The sequence below is a fragment of the Ochotona princeps genome, chromosome X (genome assembly GCF_030435755.1).
Source record: "Ochotona princeps isolate mOchPri1 chromosome X, mOchPri1.hap1, whole genome shotgun sequence".
Classification (NCBI taxonomy): Eukaryota; Metazoa; Chordata; class Mammalia; order Lagomorpha; family Ochotonidae; genus Ochotona; species Ochotona princeps.
The window spans coordinates 24883371-24903260 of record NC_080865.1 but is presented as its reverse complement, the minus strand read 5'-3'; positions in this window follow the sequence as shown (position 1 = coordinate 24903260).

Sequence of the window (19890 nt, the reverse complement as noted above, 5' to 3'; positions counted from 1 at the left end):
TTTATTAAATGGATGAATGGAAGCGCATTTTGTTATGATTTATTATCTTCTGGGCATTTTTTCTAAGCACTTCACATCCATCATTTTGTTTAATCCTTAAAAACATTGGAAGGGTTGGATACTAGGATTTTTTTGCATTTCTAGAAGAAAATGCAGTAGTTAATTGTCAGTAGAGATGGCAAACATAAAATTCTCACTAAAAGATAGCAAATAATGATAAAAAGATAAATGACAAAATGAAATTAACTATCCTCAAATTTCTGAGTGGAAATTAGGTGTTAGATTCTCTCTGCAAAGCTGTATACATGGAAGTAGGACATTGGGATAGGGAAAATCAAGATTATGCTAACAAATCTGCAACCTTTGCTGACATTTTTGATACATTGTGAGAAAAATGGAGCATGGAAGAACCAAGGTCTAGATATCAAGGTTAAGGTTATTATTCATTTTAAATTTTGGACTTTCCAAAATGAGCTACTTGTAGCCATGAAAGAACCAACTGGATTGCTGCCAAAATGTGTACTTGATTATTACTGTCTCAAAAGAAACACTGAAGGAGGTGATGGTGTTTTGGAACAAGAAAAAAAGTATTCTTGGGAAAAGCTATAATAATTAAGGTTATCATTTTCTATTAATAGTATACCAAAACATATATGAAACTCACCTCCATCAGTTTCTATAAAAGCTGTGGTATCGTCTGTCAGGGCATTCTAGCATTAACTATATTCAAAGACATTTCTGTCCCCCAAACCATCTTGAGTCTCATTGCTTTGTGCTTGCTGGTGTTGCAGAGGATTGCCCCTTAGAATATTTTCATGAACAGAATTTAAGTTTCATATTTGTATTCTCTTAAAAGTGTCAAATTTCATTGCAACTCAGCTGCATGTTTTATTCTGAATTGTACACTTCTTACTTTGTACAGACACTATGCCCTTAACTTAATAATTTAGTTGGATGATCTCTTTGCTGTACATCCATGTAATCACAGCATAACAGATGACCATTAGAAGATCAAAGTTGAAATGTAAAGAAGTGTACAAGCAATCTCTAGACACAATTAAAACCAAATTATCTGCCAACTTAGTACCAATGGGGAGAACTGTGTTTTATGCACTGTCCAATAAACTGCATGCCCTATTTAGCAGAGGAAATACATAAAACTGGATTAAAAATTACATGTCTACTCACACAATTGCTTTGCTTCTCTTAGAATTCTATTTCATGGATAATGTAAACAAAACAATAATGTCAATGAAATGAATAATTCATACCACAAAAGCCTGATAGTATTTATTTAAATTTTAATCTTCAAAAAGCAAACATATTTTTCCAATGTAAATTTTTTCATTAGCCTATAAATAATATATTACAGTTCTACAAATGCATCTCATTTCTAAAGCTATGTGCCCTCTTTCAAAATAAAGTTGGCTGAAACTGTTTCTTTTATTATGGTATATTAGAGGAATAGAGTTTATTCAACTATTCTTAATTTTTCAGTCTCTTCCTCTAATTCTGCACATATTCCTTTTGCTACTCAAAGTTAAAACTTAGCTGTTCTCATTTAATTCAAGTAATTGATTGTGTTTGACTAGTATATTATTTTTAACAGGCAAAGTATCATGCTTTCTTGTATGAGATTACTCAAAGTCTGTGGAAAGTTGAAGTAAAAGATTTTTACTTTGACAAAATTTTGGAATTAATTCATATTATTTTCACACTATAGTTTGCCACAAGCCTTTTGGGGATTTCTTGTGTACATTTTGTGTATATAATGTCTTCAAATTATAACCAACTTAAATGTCTGTGATGGAAGAAAAATTAAGAGTTGAATATGCAAGTATACAGACAGCTTTGGGTGAATCACAACTCAGAAAGGCTAGGTTTGAAATCCACATAGTGTTTTAGCATCTAATTGCATATTCTTCTTCTCTGAACCTCAGTTCATTTATTCGTTAAAAAATATTTCCCACTGCAATTAATGGGAGGAAAGAAAGAAATTCCAGAGCCTAGGGAAATATATCATAAAATTCGAAAAGACATATAAACAAATAAAAATAATTTTTAAAAAATTCCCACTTTTCCCAATAGTCTGTACATAATATATTTTAAGAAAATGGCTTAATAGATGAACAGTTATATACACAGCCTTAATAAAAATTTTGTAATAAATATGTATTTGTTATATTCTAATGTTTGAATTAAATACATGTGATATATAAATATCAATCTATAGTTATAAAATATGTATTGAAATATATAAAAAGTATATCCTAATGTATTTGAATTTTAGCATGTGTACATAATTAATTTTTTAAAAAATAAATATATGCTTTCCCAATTTTAAAACAATATTTTGAAACTCAGCTTTGCAAAAATGGGTACAGTTCAAACTCTTAGAGAAACTTCCTTTTATTAAGGAAAATTGTGTAGATAGATAAGTCTAGATGTTAATACTGACACAGGTTGGTATGTATGGCTTGAGTCCTTCTCAGCCTTGTTTCTCACTCCTCCCTGACATAAAGTAGCTGCTAGCCACAACAAACCTGTGGTGCTTCCTACATTTTTCATGTTGGTTAGGGCATTATACGTCTTTACATATACTATGCTCAGAAGTTTGTTTTTCATGCTGATATTTCAGTTCAAGAACCACATGTAAAATGTCCTGTATCTGACTTGCACTTAATGTTACATGATCCTGTTCGAGTACTTGTTGAATCCTATATTCCTTTAAAGTCAGTTCTCTCACACATTGTAGTATTGGTTTCCAGTCTCTCCCCTAAACACAAAAGCTGTATAAACTTCTGTGCTTTTTTACTCTAAAAATTGAACTAACTGAATATGAACTTCCAAAAATATATGCGCTGTAAGTGGCTGCAACCCAGGTATACCAATTGATAAATGTTTTTAACAATAAGTCATTTGCATATTTGTGTATGAACTATGATTACTCATTTTTCATGGCTTTATAATGATGAAAATAAATTTTAGCACAGTATTCCTTCAGTTCAGTGATTGAACTTGGACCCTATCATGGTATAACTGTTCTATTTTATAGATAATTCCTCTGGTTTAGATTGTTTTTGAGAATTATACTTAAACAAAAACCATTGTAGCCTCAGTATTTGTGTTTAATGCATGGAAAAAACATATTCCTAATTATATGATATCCATGATAATGATGGATTAATTTCAAATAATGGAGCTAAAGGTTTCTAATTCATAGAATTGAGAATTAAAGAAGCAGATGTTGTATAGATGAGCAAACTCCATCTCTTGCAGGTCAAATCACATACTCAATAATTATGCCACAGGGAATTGCAATGCAAAAAATGAAATGCTGTATCTTGACCAAATTTATTCCAGAAATCAGTTGGAAACAGACCCTTAGAAACTCGGGAGTCTTTATTCAAAGGCTGGCGGACTGCGCCATTCCACCATGTGTGGTGCAGCCTGGGCCAGTTATTTTCAGGGGTTTTTAAGCAACAATCATTTAATGAACTAAAAGAACACTAGTATATGCTATAAATCATTCAATCAACTAAGCTTACTTCAATGCACAATATGAATTATCCAATCAATTGCAGTGGCATGGAACATAGATACCCAATCAGTTTAAGCATCATACACTTTCAACTATGATATCAGTAATAACCACTTCCTGCCTAGTAGTAGAACCAGACAAACAGGTTCTTCTAATTTCATGTACAGAAACCAGTTTGGGGCAATTAGTTTACCACATGAACTGTAAAAGAAAAACAAGATTTCATCCTGAAATGAAATGTGTGTGTGTGAGAAAAGGAGAGAGAGAGAGAGAGAGAGAGAGAGAGAGAGAGAGAGAAACGAAGAGAAAGAGAAAGGAAGAGAGAGAAAGGGAGAGAGGGGGGGGAGAGAAAGAGAAACGGAGAGAGAGAAACGAGGATTTTCATGTGGACAATTTCAGTGAGCAAAGTGAGATGGATTTGAGTGAGAAATCTCCTACCGTAGTGACAGAAGGGGCTGCAAGAGAGGAAAGACCCAAATGCTTGTGGCTTGTATGAGGATTGACTCTTAAGCACAATTTCAGAGAGAGAGAGAGAGAAAATCAATCCATTAGAAGGTAGAGAAGGAAATAACAAGAGGCCATAATCCAGTCTAGTTCCTCATTCAAAGGCAAAAGGCCATGACAAGGGTGTGACTAGTAGCCTCCACTTCATATTCTCATGATAATCTCTGGCACCAACTCCTTGCTTTTCTCACAATAAAAACCTCAAAGAGATTGGAATTAACATTCTGATTTTGTCCAAGTGCTTTTGGGGGGAGACCTTTAACATTCCCCCAAAGGGACTTCCTGACCAGCTAGAATTCAGGGAGGTGGAATTTATATTCCAATAGGGGGCTCCATCTAAGGTCCAGTTGATTTTCTTTCTTTTCTCCCTTCTTCCTTTGTTTATTTCTTTTAAGGTTTGATTATTTTGCTTGGAAGATTTACAGAAAGGGGGGAGGGGAAGAGAGAGAAAGAGAATCTTCTAGCCAATGGTTCACTTTTAGCCCAAATGATCCCAATGGCTGGAGCTGGGCTGATCTGAAGCCAGGAGCCAGGAGCTTCCTCTGGTTACTCACTTGGCTGCAGGTACCTAAGGTACCTCTGCTGCTTTCCTGGGCCACCAGCAGGGAGCTGGATCAGAAATGGAACATCTGGGATTCCAAGCAGTGGCCATATGGGATACTGGAGCGCAGGTGAAGGATTAGCAGGCTAGACCATTGTGCTGCTCTCCATCCCCAGCCCAACCAGCTGTTGCTATTCTTTTTTTTCTCCAAGATATTTTTTTAATTGGAAAGGCATATTTATACAGAGGAGAGACAAAAATCTTCCATCTGCTGGTTGACTCCCCAGGTGGCTGCAACTTCCAGAGCTGAGCTGACAGGAAGCCAGGAGCCAGGAGCTTCCTCTGAGTCGCACATGTGGATGCAGGGTCCCAAGGTTTTGGGCCATCCACTACTGGTTTCCCAGGACACGAGCAGAAATCTGGATGGGAAGTGGAGCAGCCAGGACTTGAAATGAGTGCCCATTTGTGATCCCAGTGTATGCAAGGCAAGGATTTAACCGCTGAGCCATAGTGCTGGGCCCAAGATTTTATATTTTCAACAGAAAATTTCACCAGGAACCAGAGACTAACTATCCTCACATGTTCATTAAATGTGAACTGCCAGAATACTTGCTTTCCCATTGACCAGTATTCTGGAACACTGCAAGAGTTTTACAGTGTGCGCAGTGGTGAAGACAGGTTCAAACACAGCCTACTTTTCCTGTTCACTCAGCCACCCAGCATACACCTGCATGTATCACTTAGGATGCTTGCAGATCTTAACAGTTTCTGCAGTTTAATATCTCAAGTAAGCTCTCAATATGAGGTCACTTGTAGAATTGCTTAAAAGATGCTATTTAGATAGTAAACATGAAAGTATACAGAAAAAGTTTTCTTCTGTGAGTTGGTAGAAAATTATTTTGCAGTTGTAAAAACTATAGATGCTAAGATATTTGGGGAAAATAATTGTAACTTCAGTATTTTTCTTTATAAATATATTATTGGAGTTTGTAGTTTGGTTCTAGTTCAAGCTACTGAATTTACTTCTCTTTCATACTAATATATGATGTTTCTGAATTTTTACATTGACGGAAGGAAATGCAATTAAAAAGAGAAAATATTATCTACCTACAATAAAATATATTTCTTTGCAAGGAGAAAATTGTGTATCTTCATTTGGAATCTCCTTTCTTGACTTGCCTCTCTTACTAAAAATTTCATGGGGAGAAAAATCATACAACATACAAATGTCAAATCTCAGATTAAATGTTTAATATTAAAACACATAAAACACAATAAATTGTAAAATATAATACATCATAATACATCAATATAAATCTATTACTCCATTTCATGTTATAATATAAACAAAGTCATAAAAAGTTTTCTATATGTATTTGAAGTTATCTTCATATGTACAAAAATGTACAATGGGCAACTGTAAAAACATTGACATGTTTTGTGCTGTGTCTTCATAAAATCCTCAAAACTACTATTTTTAGTCATGCTTTTGTCCAGCAATGAAAATATTTGACTATCCTGAGAATTTTGTATGCTGGTTTGTTTTCTAAATGTAAAAGTAGGAGAAGAGTCAAGATAGATGTTTGAAATAGAAAAAAACAAAAACAGTCTAGGGCCATACCACCCTGAACACGCTCAGTCTTGTCTGATCTTGGAAGCTAAGCATGGTTGGGCCTGGTTAGTGCTTGGATGGGACAAAAGCAAAAATATAAAGAAATATATTTGAATTTTCTACAGAATTTTAGAGATTAAAATAATCACATAATTTTGTTTCTGAAATATTATTTATTGATTTTGTGAGGCAGAGACAGAGAGAGATAGAAAGAGCTTTTACGTGCTGCTTCCTCCTACAGATGTCCACAGCGCTTACAATGGGGGAGCCACGAGCCCCAAACCTAGTCATGTCACCCATGTCGGGGACAGGAACTGATCCAGTGTGCACTGGCAGGAAGCTGAAGTAAGTTGAAACCCAAGTACTCCAAATACTGCCCCAATGACATTGCCTTAATATATTTAAAATTTGACAGTTTTCAATGAGAAAGCAAATGATCTGGAAGCATATTTTTTTTTCATTTTTGTAACATCAATTTATTTTAAACTTTTGTTGGAATTTACTCTTTCAATTAAAAGTATTTCTACATTTTAATGATTACTCTTATAAGATCCCCAATTACTCTTGTCTATCACATTTCATTTTTTATCTTTATGAGCAGTGCTTATCACATCATCTCTTATGATTTATTATTGACCCAACAACTTGATTTTTTCCTTGTCTATTTATGTAGTAGGAAGTTCACCTCCTACTAGAAAAATACAGTAAGTCCATCAACATGCCACATAAGGTGTAATAGACTGATCACTGCATATCTGTGTGCATGAGGGGCATTAATTTTTACAGAATGCCATCTACGAATTAAATGACATTCCTCTTCTAGAATCTTCTGATTTTTCTGAAGCATGACATGGATTTGAAAGAGGCCACAAAAAGCCTCTGTATTTCAAAATTTAAATTGCTATTATGTTTATCCTATTTCTTCCATCCTTTCACCTGAGTGGAATAGGTTTGATTTAGCATACCTAGTTTAGAAATTCTAAGGCTAAATAGATGCTCATTCTTTGGCTAGAACATATATGTGCATTTTGGAAAGTTAGAACAACTGCAGACTTCAGTGCTCAACATTGAGAAGAGTGATGAATTAAATGAATAAAATCAATATTTTTGTTCCTATTGTAATAGGCCAATTGAAATTATAATTATAGAGTACCCAAAAGCTCTACCAGAATTAAAGACCTGTCACTATTTTAACTCAATATTCCTCTTTTCCAGAGGTTAACATTTAGCTATTAAAAGAAAATAATCCTTTAGACACATAGCAAATATTTGAAGCCATTTTAAATTCCATTTTTTCTTAACAAATTAGGTTGATGATATTGATCATTTATAGTGTATGGACAAGAGGGATCAACTTCTACCTTTAAGGGCTTTTTACACTTCTCAGTTGTGGCTAATACTGCCCTTCCTAGGTAATTCCAAATATATCTACAGGAAAATATTTCAAATCTGATTCATTTTCATAAGCATTCTGTATTACATCATGAATAATACACAGTTTTATAATTTAGTACCATAGGAAAACAAATATTTTTGCTTTTTCTCCATTTTTATTATCAGTTTTAACTTTGCCATGTACACGAATTGTAAAGTGATAGTCAATTCTTTACCCATTCTTGAATGCAAAACCTTTGAAATGTAACTTCAGTGCCTCTGCCACTAAGAGATACAATCTGTTTTCCTACTTCAAATCTGGTTTGATCTCTGGACTTGCATCAGGTAATGGAATGTGGTAGATGAGTCATTGTGCTATTTCCAAACCTGGGCCTCAAAGAAGCAATCTAGGCCTTTGCCTTTTCTCTTGGAACTCTTCTATAGCCACAAGAACAAGCCTGAAGCCGATTTCTGGACGATACAACACTGAGATGCCCCAGCCTAGCCAAGGGCACTGGAAGTCAGCTAGCCCCTAGCTAATCTGCCAGCTAGTCAGACTCATGTGGAAGCTCTGGTGAAAACCACGTGTTCAGCTGAAGCCAGCTTAAATTGATTGGCTGCAGAATTGTGAAACAAATAAATAGTTTTTGTTTTAGATCACTAAGTTTTTGGGTGGTTTACAATGCAGCAAATGTTAGCTCATACAGATGTAATTTTTAAAAACTGTTTTATTTTTATTGGAAAGCCAGATGAGACAGAGAGGAAGATCCCCTGTCTGTTGATTCACTCTCTAAGTGGCTACAATGGCCAGAGCTGAGCCAATCCGGAGCCAGGAGCCTCCTCCAGGCCCCACACGCAGGTGCAGAGTCCCAAGGCTTTGGGCCATCCTCAGCTGCTTTCCTAGGCCACAAGCAGGGAGCTGGATGGGAAGTAGGGGCACTGGGACACGAACCAGAGCCCATATGGGATCCCGGCTCCTCTTTGTATATCTAACTTTACAGTTAGAGAGAGAGAGAGAGAGAGAGAAAGAGAGAGACAGAGAGAGAGAGAGAGAGAGAGAGATGGATGGCGTGAAAGAGTGTCATAATAGCTGGGCTGGACTAGTCCAAAGCCAGGAGCCAACAACTCAGCATACACAGCTATCATGGAGCCAACTGCTCAAACCACCACCTACTACATCCCAGAGTGCGCACTTGCAGAAAGCTGGAATTGAGAGCAGAGCTAGGACTCAAACCCAGACAGTGTTGTAACATTTATACCTATTCATTGTCTTGGTTCACACAATTTTGATAATAAATTACAAAGCAGAAGCCACATTATTTTACAAATAGCATACTAATATTAATTTTGTTATCCTTAAGCAAAAAGAATGTAATGTTTGCTGTTTTTAAAGTTTATATACTTTTATTGGAAAGGCAGATTTACAGAGAAGGAGAAACAAAGGTTTTTCAGCTGCTGGTTCACTTCCCAAGTAGCTGCAATGGCTAGAGGTGAGCTATTCCAAAGCCAGGAGCCAGGAGCTTCTTCCAGATCTCCCAGTGGGTATAGGCTCCCAAGGACTTGAGCCATGCACTATTGCTTTTCCAGGCCATAAGCAGGGGAGTTGGATGGGAAGTGGAACAGCTGGGAGATAAACCAGTGCCCATATAGGATGCTGGCACTTGGATGTGGAGAATTAGCCAATTGAGACCCTGTGCCAGGCCCAAATTTTTTCAACAATGGAATATGGGGGTGATTGTTGTGGCACAATTAATTAAGCTGTCAGCAGCAACATCAGTATTCCATATAAGCTCTGGTTTAAGGGCTGCTGCTCCATTTCAAATCCTGCTCCCTGCTAACTGGCCTGAAAAAGCAGTGGAACATGGCCCATGTCTTTGAGTCCTTGTACTTACATCCAGATGAAATTCCTGGCTCCCGTCTTCAACCTGGCCCAATCCCAGCTGTTGCAGCCATCTGGGGAGATAACTAGGGGAGAAAAATTGTGCTAGCTCCCCTCTCAGCCTCCATAACTCTGCCTTTCAAATCAATAAAATAAATCTTTTAAGAATGGGATATAAAGATTAAAAGGGAATTTTCGAGTTTGTAATCATTATTACAATAAAGGATGCATTTGTTATTATTCATATGTACATTTTTCATAAATAGCTACCAAACCTTGGTTAGTCTGTTCTCTTGTGTATATCAATTGACAAATACCATGCTTCTTCATATTAACCATTGAAATTCTGTAACTTAGTATCATTTTCTTCCTTTGATATGTCTCATTATAAGGAAACCCTTTCATCTTAGTTTTGTTCCACTGGAAGCCCACTCATTTTAAATCTAAGAGTTGAGTGGAAATACTTTAATTTGGATATAAGGATCCCAAATTAAGGATACAGCTTTAAAAGCAAGGAGAAAATGAGAACAGAAAGAGAAATAAGCCAATAAAAGCAACGTGTCACTGTTACTGAAGCCATACATCTCACAGTCATCCTGACTGAGGGGAGACAGCTGGAACATGCATACATTGATCCCCATCACTTACTGGGGTAGCAAATGTTCTTGGAAGCTGTTAAGTTCATCACTTCTAACCTACTGCCTAGGTAGAAACCAAATCCCAGAGGCCAAAAAAGTGTAGATTCCCGAGGTGGCAGTTTAAAGTCCGCAGATTTGAACACAATAATGAGAGGGAGAAGACATGAGTGGGCTATGAATTGTGTCTGCTCAAATATCATTTTAAAGAGCTATTTTATGGTTTGATTCAACCTATTCAGGTTAAAAAGGAAATCAAGCAAACACTTTTCACTGCATCAGAGTGCTGAAGTATTTTCTTAACCTTTCAAAAATAGTGTAGAATCAGCATTTTTAACCCAAGTAAATCTACATCCAGCATTGATTTTAGATTTCCTATAGAGTTCTCATTACAAAGAAAATTCTACCAAATCATGGCCTTTGCTTAAGAAAAGACATAGTTTGTATTCTTCATTATATTTTGCTACAATAACTTCACATTACTGTCACATTGCGCATTTAATCTAGAATACAGTTCTAAGGATCTTAGTTTAGGCCCAGTCCCCTAGTGCCTTGCCCATAAATCACTAATTGCTACTTTTCCTCATTTTTCTTTGACTTAAACATAAGCCTCCCGATCTATTTTCATTGCCTTTAACCAAACTTTTTCTTACTTGAATTAATTGATTTGACCAATCTTCTTTTCCCAAAATCGGTGGATTTGCTGTTATTTCCTACAGAATTACTTTTCAATGCCATGGTCTCCTCAGGTCATGAATGTGGTGGCAGCAGAAAGCCTATGTACCTGAAAAGTAGAGGTTGTATGGGTGTATTCATGGTAAGTGAAATGTGAAGGAGTTTGTACATACCACCACCACTCAGGGTATGAGCCATACAAATGATGTGATCGTGGCCTATTTTCTCTCTTTCCTTAAAGCTCTGATACTATCTCTTACTACAGTATATGCATGGTCCGTGAGTTTTTGATTCAACAGATTTCACCAAAAATTCTGGATTTCTTATATTGCTTCTCCCATCCATGTGTGCAAGGCTTCCTATTCTTGGTCTAATTCTACATCTTTATCACCTGAAACCACTCAGTGTGGCCTAGAAAAAAAACCGTTGGCTCTTGATCAAATATGCCACTTTCTGTAAAGTTCTCATTTACCTCAGCATCAAACAGACGTTCCTGCTGGGATATGATATTGCACACATCTATGCGAGTGGGATTTTACGTTTTGACATCGATATTAGCATTCACCTCTTTGGCAGGACTTTCCTTGATATTAATGTATTGAGTAAGTTGCTTACTTTTGCATTTCTTGTATATCATGTTTTGTACCTAAATAATTAGCTCACTGAGTAGCATTATTTCATTTTGATATCGTTTTCCAAGCAGACTTGAAAGTCCTTTTGAGAGACAGCTGTTATTATTTTCTTTGAATTCACAGCCGGGAAGTACCTAGTACATGCTAAGAATGCAGTAAGTGCAGCCCATTGTGTAATTACCATTTCATTTGCTGCTTAGCAAGAATCCCTGATGACTCCATGGCTTTCTGTTGTTGCAGAAAGAACACAGACAACTCCACTTACAGTCTTGCTGTTCTTCCAATAAAATAGAGTATGCTGAAATTTGCCTGATTCTTCTTTGAGCCCATCTCTTTGAAATAATAATAATAATAAAAGATTTGCCCCCTCCTTTTTTAGAAAGCAGATGCTTACTTGTCTCATTTGAAAATGTTTCTTAAACAGGCAAATTTCTGAAAATTACTTATGTAATATACATGGTCATATTTTCCTTATGAATTACTATGAGACAACAATTGTATTTGAGTTCTTTTTACTCTATTTCAGTAATCCTGAGATGAATGAAAGAATAAGTAAGCATATCTGAGGAGTTACTTAGTAATATAATTGACGTCAACATAATCTTATATAAACATAAATAATTCTATTTAACTGTTTTGAAAGTCAGAGTTACAAAGAGAAAGAGAGAGACAGAGTGAGATCTTCATCTGCTGGCTCATACCACAGATAGCTGCAACAGCCAGTGCTGGGCCTGGCTGAAACCAGGAGCCAGGGACTGCATCCTGGTCTCCCATGTGGGTGGCAGGGATTCTAACACTACGGCTGTCTTCCGTGGTCTTTCCTAGACCATGCATTAGCAGGGAACTGGATAAGAAGTGGAGCAGCTGGGACTCAACTTGGTATCCATATGGGATGCTGTCGTCTCAAGTAGTGACTTAACCCACTGTGCCACAACATTGGCCCTATCAACAAAATCTAAATTCTCCCCATTTCCCATGAACTCTTTCATTATACTGTTACTATCACTACTTATGAAGGCAGGTACAATATGCATTTCTTTGTCTTTTCTGATGATACCACAAGGTCCATACACCATAAATTATGTCAAGTGAGTGATTTTATGGAAAAAAGACCTAAATTTTTTGGATCCTGGAACAAAGAAGAAAAAAAAAGTAAGTAGAGGGGGGAAGAAGGAGAATGGAAGGGAGGAAAAATTGTTACCAGAAACCACAGTGAGTTTGTTTTGTTTGTATTAAATCACATTAGCATGAGTATTGAACAAAGAAATATAATAATTACAGTCAAATGTTAAAAAGAAAGAATAATACACAATGTCATGTTAAAGAAATGGACATCTAGAAGATGATGACTTTTTTTTACGATTCACTCATTTTTATTGGAAAGGCTGATCCGCAGAGAGGAGAGATAGAAATGTATATATATGATCTTGCATCCACTGGTTCACTTCCCAAGTGGCCATAATGGCCAGAGCTGAGCCAATTGGAAACCAGAGGCCAGAAGCTTCTTTTGAATCTCCCATGCAGGTGCAGGGTCCCAAGGCTTTGGGCTGTCCTCGACTGCTTTCCCTGGCCAAAGACAGGGAGCTGGATGGGACATAGTGTAGCCAGGACATGAACCTGCACCCATATGGGATCCTGGGCCTTGCAAGGGGAGGATTAGCCAATTGAGGCATCATGCTGGGCCCAAAGATGATGACGTTTAAGTTGAACTACCCTAATAATCTTGAAGACAGCAATAATACCTTTTGTCATTCTCAGGGTGAAATCTATGTGAAAGTTAATAGAAGGATATAGACTATTTTTTTTTTTAAATTTACTTTATTTTTTACCGGAAAGTCTAATACACAGAGAGGGGGAGAGACAGGAAGATCTTTGGTCTGATGATTCACTCCCCAAGCGGCCTCGATGGCTGGTGCTGCGCCAATTCGAAGCCAGGAGCCAGGAGCCTCCTCCAGATGTCCCATGCTCGTGCAGGGTCCCAAGGCCTTGAGCCATCCTCGACCGTTTTCCCAGGCCACAAGCAGGGAGCTGGATATAAAGCAGGGCCACGGGTACATGAAGCGGCACCCATATGGGATCCCGGTGTGTACAAGGCAAGGACTTTAGCTGCTAGGCTACCGCACTGGACCCAGGATATACACTCTTAAAGATATTGGTAAAGGAGAAATACGGGGCAGGAAATGAAAGCTGTGAGAAAAGAAAAAGGAAAGCCAGCTACTACTTCTCAAGTAGCCATTAATGTGCAAATCAGTTCACATTGTTCAACAAAGAGTAAGTTTTTCCTTAAGAGCTGGGTGCCACACAAGAACATTGAATTACCAGAGTTTAAGATCTCTGATATTGAGTGCCTATGATAGGCCTTCAATTAAGAAGGCAATAGTGGATTATATGAAGGCAATGAGAAATTTAAAGGTGACAAGAGATTTCCACACTTATTTGTACTTGATTCTAGCATTAAACAGGATAAATCAATTTTAAATATGGGTTTTCTTCCAAAGCTTGTAGTTAGTCACTTCAAACTTCATAAAATAGAAAGGTCAGAGAAATTGCCTTTCAGACCTCAGTAACATTTTAACACAATTTAAGACGTTTAAATATTTACTTGATGGAAGAAGAAATTTAAAGACTATGCAAAAATTGAGGAAGCAAGTCTCACATCTTAAAAACAAAAATGACATGCAGAAGCATATTGCTGATTTTGTGAAAGATAGTTTTTAGCTGTTTATTAGTGAACCAATACATATTTCAGTAATAGCTGAGAAAGTGACAAATGATTCTTTTCCATATACTTAAATCAAGTTCTGTGCATTCTTATGCAGAGAGAATTTACTGCAGTGTGCCTCTCCTTAATCATATCCCAAATGCTACTGCAGAGTGAATGTGCAAACTCTTTCACCCTATATGTTGTCTACTTGATAAGCTTTCGAGCAAATTCTTCCTTGAAAGACATAGCTCAGAGAGTTCTTACTGACTCACTTTGTCATGGTCTCAGCCTAGGCTAAGCAAATGTGAAGTGATTTTTTTTTACAGGAAATGTCAATGAAGTATTTCCTAAGTAAATGCCTTTCAGATGTATTAAAGTCAATATGTTCTATTCACATGGTGTTATAAATGGAAGGAATTATGTAATTCCTGTAAAAAAATCAAAATAACTTTTAGAAATTTTAATTTTAGAACTGCAATGACTTTTCTCTTTTGTACCATTAAGTCAGCTAACTTTTTCACTGGTCTCTCTGCTCCTCGCTACAGGGAGCTGGAGTGAATGTTTTATAGGGCTTCAGAGTGAATGTCTAAAAATGATCATGTTACTTCTCAGCAAAACCCAAAGTTCTGATCACACTTGCAAGGCTCTCAATAGCTGAGTCCACTCAACTCCAAACACTTGCTTGCCTGTGAGAGAGCATTGCAATAGACAGGTTCAGTCCCCAAATGCTTGCAATGACCACTGACTGGATCAGGGCAAAGCCAGGAGCAAGAACTCAAACCAGATTTCCCATATGAATAACAGGAACTCAATTACTTGAGCCATCACTGCTCTCTCCTAAGGGTCTGCAGTAAGATAAAGCTGAAGTCCTATGTGGATATTGAACCTAAACTCGGATGTCTTAACCACGAGGCCAAATACCTTCTGCTATTTTAAAATTTGCTCTCACTTCTATTCACTAGTGAGGGACAAAGGACTAACTGAACTGACAAAGGACGTTATCTCTGGTTACCACTGCTTCTCCAGCACCTAGAGTGATGAGTGATACAATAGATATTTAGGTAATATTTATTGAAGGGAGAAGGAGGCTAGACAATGCATATGATAATAAATACAGAGCAATAAATATGAATGTCATTAGCCCCTTTGCTTTCAACAAAATGATTTGCTAAGTGTGCTTAATATAGCTGGATTATGTCTTAAAAGTTCATGTGGCCTGTAATTGTGCATGTGTGTATTTTCCTGCATCTGAATATAAACTGGATCTCAGTAGAACCTCCTGGGAGAAGGCAACCTGGTGTGGCAGCACTGGATGTGGTGCCAGAAAGGCAGATTTGAGGTTTTGGTTTTACTGCTTAGAATTGTGCAATTGGGTAAGCTAACTGGCTTCTCTGAATCTGATCTACTAAATCAGATCAATGCAAATCATGATTTCCTAATTCATTTCATTGTGAAACTCAAGTAATCTAAAGAATTTAAATTGTTATATTGGTGCAAAGTTTTTATAGGCTGTGTTCCTGACATTTACAGATATAAGAAACTAAAAATAAGGAAAAATAAAAGAAATTAAAAATAAGAAAAAATTAATTCTATCAGGCATAAACAAGGAAACAGACTTTCTTCTGTTCTCTTTCTTAGAGTATTTACTAAAGAAAACTTTCATTATATATAAGTTATTTACTTACTTCTTTGAAATCCACATGCATCTTTTTAACACCTAAATAAGCTCTTACTGGTTTTTACTCCCAGAATGCTTTCTCAAGGACCTGAAAGCTCTCTGAAATGAGAATATTAAGAAACATGGCATCCTGTTTCCCAATTTGCACAAGAATAACTTAAGGTCCTGACTGGCCCCAACTTTCAAATCTAACTTTTGTCATAAAGATACAAGAAATATTATATCATTGGTAAAACAAAATCACAAAACGCAAATACCCTAATTGCTAGATAAGTTTATGATGAAACATATGTAGCAAAAGTTGCTGTCAAGGCTTCTTACTTGAGGACTCTCTGTGATTTGTTTTGAGAATAATGGGGTGCATCTGATTAGTACGATAAAGGAGTGAGCTTTTTAAAATCTGTTTAAATTGCTGTGACTTACATCACATTACAGTTTAATGCTTACTTACTAATAAATCTGTTTTCTTTCTCTTCTTCTTTGGGAGGAAGTTTTCTTGGTTTTTAATTTTATTTCCCTGACATGGGGGAAATGGAAAGTCACATTACAAACAAAATGGGGAGGAGGATTTCTGGTTTCTACTTAATAAGTAAAGAGCTCCAAAGACCATTATATTCACCCCTTGCATCAACAACAATGAAAAAAAAATCAGGACAAACTGTATATTTCCAACTTTCTCAAATGCATAACAGGCTTTAGTTGCAAGGCAACCAACTAGCCCCAATTTCAAAAGCATCCAAGTTGATGCATCCCAATTGTTAATAAAGTGATGACTTTCAGAGAATGTGAAGATTTTCAGGATCACAGGCAGCAGGAGAGTGCTGAATTGTTCTCAAGATATAATCTTCTCCATAGATGTTACTGTCTGTCTGCTTCTACACACACCCCATGCTTACAAAGACAAGTTGGAGAAAGACCTGAGAGAACGTGTGTGCAGACACACACACCCAGATGTGCCATCAAGAAAATAACAAGAGAACAAGAGAAGTCACAGGGCTAAAATATTTGTTAATCACACAGCTGGCAAAAAGCTTATTTCCAGGATATATGTATAAGAAAAACTTTCAAAGCTTATTAAAGAGAAAATATACAACTCAGTAGTATGAACAAAAGGCTTGAGTACACATTTAAAGAGGATATATAAATGGCAGATAACTAGATGAAATGATGCTCAACATTTCTATTCAATAGGAAAATTCAAATTAAAATCATAATTGTATAGTATCATGCTTTTTAGAATGGCTTAAAAATTAGTTGCTGGCCAGCATGCAAAGCAACTAGATCATGTGTTGTAGTTTGAAAAGCAGAAGCAACTTTTCAGTTTCTTATGTGTGTATTATCCAGAAATCCTATTTCTTCCAAAAAAGAGAAAAAACATGTTCACACCAAAACTGGTATGTGGTTGTGTACAAACAAACCAAATGTCCTTCAACTGTGATTATCAAAAGTGCAGTATATTAATACAGATGGACATTATTTAGCAACAACAATGAAAAAATCCAGCTACTAATATTTAAGCAACATGAATAACTCTGAAATGCATTTTCTAATTGAAAAAAGCCAGATGAACATAACATTTTGGAAGAGGCAAAGCTATAGGATTGGAGAAGAGTTCAATGGAGGCCAAAGGACCACTGCAGGGAAAAGGGGTGGTTACAAAGGAGATGTTTCACCTTGATGGAACTATTCTGCATCATGATTTTATTTTAGATGCGAGACCATGTATTTGTCAAAACTCAGAATTATATACCACAGTGAGTTTTACTGTATCAATCACAAAAAAGTAAAATTAAGCATGATTTTATCATTTGTCATGAGTTACTAATCTTTTTTGTGGCACATTGCATCATATGAGCTTCTAAGATTTACTAACCATTTTTTTGGCATCACCATATCAATGATAAATCAAACAAAAGCCATAATATTGCCAAACTAAGGACAACATGGAAAAAGAACAAGTGTATTTTATAGCAAATTTATTATGTATGTCAAATTAAAGGGAGGTAGTATCATATTTAAAAGATCAGGATTACTTCAACTCTTCCTAAGCTAGAGAAAGAATATAAAGGAATTAAAATGGTAGGGTTGGAAAGCACAAGAATAGTTTTAGGTTGTAGATATGGAATGTAAACATAGATTAGTCAGAGTTCACTGGCAGAATCAAAGAGATGAAATTGTAAGATCCTGCATGGTACAGAGATTTGAAATAGAAGCGAACAGATTGATTCCAGTAAGCTGTTTGAGCCACTGTAATAACTAATTAGAAAAACAAGAGGTTTATTGATTAGATTTGAGTAGGGGATTATTCTGTAAGCAATTCAAGCAAAGTTTCTTTACAAAAGGGTACTTAGGCTATAGAATGAACTGTCAAGATGTCTTATAGAAAAATTAATGAACTAGACAAATAATATTCATTTCAACAATAACTTAAATTGAAAATTATTAATAGGCAATGTGTAATTAATCAGTACCTAATAACTGGAAAATGGGGATTAGAATTCAGCTTGGAACAAGTTACAGACATGAAAATTGAGGTTTGTCAGAGACCAGGTTTGTTCCCCATGTACTGAGGTTTGCACAGCATGGAATTCTTTCTATCCACACAAGAAGCCTAGCTCAAAGTGACAACATGGAGGGCTGAATTGTCTTTCGAAATGTAAATAACTAGCTAAGATTTTGTTTTTGAAAATACGTTTAAATGTCATGGTATTTACACAAAAATCCAACACTGTCAAAGCAAAATTTAATAATTATATTCAAATCGTAACCACATAAAAACAAGATGGCTTCTTTAATAAGGGCATTATGATTTTCCCATTTGTCAAATGTTCACAGAAGTCCTATTTGCACAGTAAATACTTTTACCTAACTGTTGAAACTCTTGAACTAGAACTGCATTTGACTTTAGTACATGTAATAGTTGCTTATTAAAAGCATTTCTCAAATGATATTGGTAAGATTTTCACAGACACAATGACCAAGAATCTACTCTCTGTTTGAAAAGGAGGAGGGAGATAACTGTGCTCAAATATCTTCTCAATTCTGATGTAAAAATATGAAATGATACTATAAGAGTTTATAATGGATCGAAGTACAATCTATAGGAAAGGTCTTTGGTACATAGAACAATCCAAGGTTGTTCTTACAGGCACAGCAGAAACTGGACCTGTGCTGTATGTCTCAGCATACAGAAGGTCTTTAGTAAGGTAAAAGGGAAGAAAATCACTCAGAACTTCAGTTTTGGGTGGTAAAAATCTATCTTCGCCCCTTCTATCATCAGTTCAATCTTCAGCTATTCAAAAAACTTCCCACCTTATTTGGTCGTTTTCTAGCATGTGTTCCGCAAGTATCTTTCCATGAGTCTCTGTTTTAGATGCAAGGATAAAATGATGAATAAGTAAGAAAATCTTCCACATCATGGAGCTCATTTAGAGAAGTAGGACAGCCATAGGTGTGTGAAAACACAAAGAATGTGAGATACTTTAGAGATGGGTGTGAAATTGTAAGTAGAATTTTATTAGTTAATTTATCAGAAAGGCAGAGAGACAATGAGACGTACAGAAACAGACCTTTATCTGGTGATTCACTCTCCAAATACCAGAGTTCTAGAACTCAGTCTGGGTCTCCCAGGTGTGTGGAGGGACCCAACTACTTCAGCTATTTACATGTTGCCTGCCAGCATGTGCCTTAGCAGGAAGCTGAAATAATGGAACAGTGAATTTTGTGTGATGCCTGACCCTGAGAATCACCAACGAGAGAAAACATTGCCCACCCCCATGTAGAATCTTAAATTGGTTGATAAAATTGCCTAGCAGGGTCTGGCTCAGTAGCCTAGCAGCTAAAGTCCTTGCCTTGAACATGTCCAGGATCCCACATGGCACCGGTTCTAATCACAGCAACCCCACTTCCCATCCAGCTCCCTGCTTGTGGACTAGGAAAGCAGTGGAGGACGACCCAAAGCCTTGGGACCCTGCACCCACGTGGGAGACTCAGAAGAGGCTCCTGACACCTGGTTTCAGATCGGTGCAGCTCTAGCCATTGTGGCCACTTGGAGTGAATTAGCGGACAGAAGATCTTCCTCTCTGTCTCTCCTGCTCTCTCTATGTATCTGACGT